Raw genomic sequence first — 2904 nt, forward strand, 5'->3', positions numbered from 1 at the left:
ATAAGAAAAACAAATTGGTTTCCTGATATTCTATCAGTGTTATGCTCTCCTGACCTAATTTCATTCTATCAACCCAGATAGAAGGTTGAGGAGTCAATAACTCCAAAATCAGGACTATAGAAGATGCAGACTTTCAGGTACTATTATCTCCCTAATTATTGGTGGGTACTCAGATTTATAGGTTCATGGTTGGGGATTACACTGTTTATTTTTCATGGGGTACTCTTGGTTTTAACAGATAATTGCTTCTTTGAATCCTCTTATAGCTGGAGGATAGATCTGGGTCTCGAACGAGCACGTCATGTTCAAGCCAAAGGTATAGAATTCCTATCGATATAACTTCACCCAATACATTCCTTTGTCAACATCAAGTTCTCATTTTTTTCTTTTGAATAGTCCAGGTTATCAATTTTTGCCTTTAATCATTTGGTTCCCTTGTCTGAGCTACTAAAAGAGATGTAGTGGTTATTGTCTAACAATCTAGGTTATCAATTTTTACCTCTTTCAAAGAAATTCATTTTCATTATCAAGCCAAGGAAGTCATTAACCTCGCATTGTCTTTCAAACATTTGTTACTTCTGAGATTCGAATTGATAGGCATTATTTGAAATGTGAGGCAAATGATCTCCTTGGTGAAGTTAAAATGGTTGAGAACATCATAGATGTGTTTGGCCTTACATGCACACCACCTATTTGATGAAAGTTCCAGGTGACTGAAAAGAAGTGCAAGTTTAATTTATAATAGTTGTTTTGTAGTATATACCATTGGCTACCATATCAGTCAGATCATTTATTTCATTTATCAAGCTGGTCTGTGTTGGATAGGGATAATGATCGGGAGTTGGGATTGAGTGGCTTCCATCAAGATCAGCAAAACTGAAAGAAGGGAGCAGAGAGAGAAGAGAAATAAGGGACGAAAGGGGAAGATATGTGAGCCGTGGAAAGAAGAGAGAAGAAAGAAAAGACCATCAAGATCAACAAAAGCGAAAGAAAAGAGCAAAGAGAAAAGAGGAATAGAAGAGACGAAAGCAGAAGATCTGTGAGTATTTGCCTGTTCTTGGTTTCGTTCTCAATGATAATACATGTTTTTACTTTTCAACAGCTCGGAAGCTCAGCTTCTATTACCAATCTGAGAGAACAAAACAAGTTTAATGTTTAATGAAAATTTCTTTTTGCTGCTATTCTTTCAACTTTTTATGTACGATAATTTCTATTCCATTATTAGTTGTTCTTAATTGTCAACTGATATTACTTTTTATGTTGCGCAGATCCCTTTGTTTTCTACTTTGACATCTGGGTAGCCAACTGCAACAGTTTCAAGGTATGCTTCTTATTTCTCACAATATCAAATCTTTCATCAATTTGTTTAATGATGTTTAAGTATAACGAAGGTAATCAATTGATTTCCAATGAAAAAATGGGCAAATCTATGGACTAAAGCAAGGTTCAACAAAGACGTGAAACAGGTTGCATAAGAGAAAAAACCAAACAGATGCACACTCACCAGCTTTGGGTTTTGTGTGATCAATTGCGGTAACCTATGAAATCATATTTTTAGTTAGAGTAACATTAAACCACTGTAGATAGCCTATTCCAAATTCATTTCTAAGGCAAGTCCTTGCAAGCTATTTGCCTTATTTCAATTATTACAAAGAACATTCACTCGATCATTTAAATTCATAGACTTTTTCATTTTATGAATTGCATAAATTCTGATTCATTGCGTTTGGGAAACTGATTAGTTTCATTCATAGTCTGTTTGCCAAATTGTGACAGTATGATAAATTGCAACTTTTGGTTCTGCTTTTCTGTTGGGAGCTTCTCTCAGTGTCACAGTCTGTTTAGGAAAATTCCCTTTATTTCAGTTTGATAGTTATTCTATTACGTAGTTTTATCGTATAAGGATTATGATGCAGACATGGAGAAAGATAACGAAAATAGAAATGTACAGCATTCAGGTCAAAGAATATTAGGAGAGCCAAAGAAAAAGCTTGCTATAACGACTAAATTTATTTTAGTTTCCCACCCAGCTCATGCTTTTTGGTATATCTTAATATATTAAGATTAGTTGCTGTTGATTTCTCATTCCTTCGTTTGATCTTGGAGTGCAGCTGTGGTCCTTGCAACAGTGAGAATTTGGTAAGCTTCCAGCTAAGTAAGATCAACGTCAATATCATTGTTATCCATCTTTTGCTCATATACCCAAAGGGATTTCGTTTAACTTTAGCTATATTATTATCTTCTTGACAACGATTGATCCCAAATTCATGTTGTTCGTTTTCTAGGTTTGTAAAAGTCCAAGCAGGCAAGCACTAAGATACAGAAGACAACAGGACAAATCAATCTTTGTTTCTTTTGGAAAAGTTAGATATTACAAGTTTGATTGATAACATTGATTATAACAAATTGAATGTCCTTGCCTTGATAGAACTTAATTTCCGAGCTCTTACTATGTCTAAAAACAAAGCTTCTGTTGTCTCTTTCTTTCCTTAATTAAAAGTTTAGGGTAAGAACAAAATCGAATCAAATACAGGAGGGGATTCAATTATCATATTATTCAATCGTTTATATATGAAGTTTACTCTGATTTTGTAGCCTTTGGTCTACTTTTTGAATAGTTCGAACAACCAAACTCTTTTCGTACTGTTAGATACAAAAAGCAAACTGAAGGAAATAAACAAAGATCTGGTTTTTAATCTAATTTATGTTTGTTATTATTTACTAGAACATTGCTTGATTTGTGATTTTTCTAGATCAATTCTGGTTTGCAGTTTTCAATTGAATTAATGGTTAACTAATTTTGGATGCGATTTTGATGTTTTTCTAAGTTTTTTTTATTTCTTTTGATTGACTGATAGCAGTATGTAGGAACATGATTTGCAGGGTCTCCGAAATCTGTTACCA

At 33.7% G+C, this 2904-nt stretch overlaps 1 long non-coding RNA gene across 2 annotated transcripts; it reads left to right on the forward strand.

Annotated features, from left to right (window-relative positions):
• The first annotated feature begins 203 nt into the window (after window positions 1-203).
• LOC112179698 lies at window positions 204-2692 on the forward strand. Of its 2 annotated transcripts, none has more exons than XR_002927855.2 (5): window positions 204-316; window positions 826-1039; window positions 1269-1321; window positions 2112-2139; window positions 2286-2692. It is a non-coding gene; the product is annotated as an uncharacterized LOC112179698 (long non-coding RNA). The 2 variants fall into 2 exon arrangements; XR_005803667.1 differs by lacking the exon at window positions 204-316 and adding an exon at window positions 528-709.
• The last annotated feature ends 212 nt before the right edge of the window (window positions 2693-2904 follow it).

This window comes from Rosa chinensis, chromosome 7 (assembly GCF_002994745.2).
Source record: "Rosa chinensis cultivar Old Blush chromosome 7, RchiOBHm-V2, whole genome shotgun sequence".
In the NCBI taxonomy this organism is placed as follows: domain Eukaryota; kingdom Viridiplantae; phylum Streptophyta; class Magnoliopsida; order Rosales; family Rosaceae; genus Rosa; species Rosa chinensis.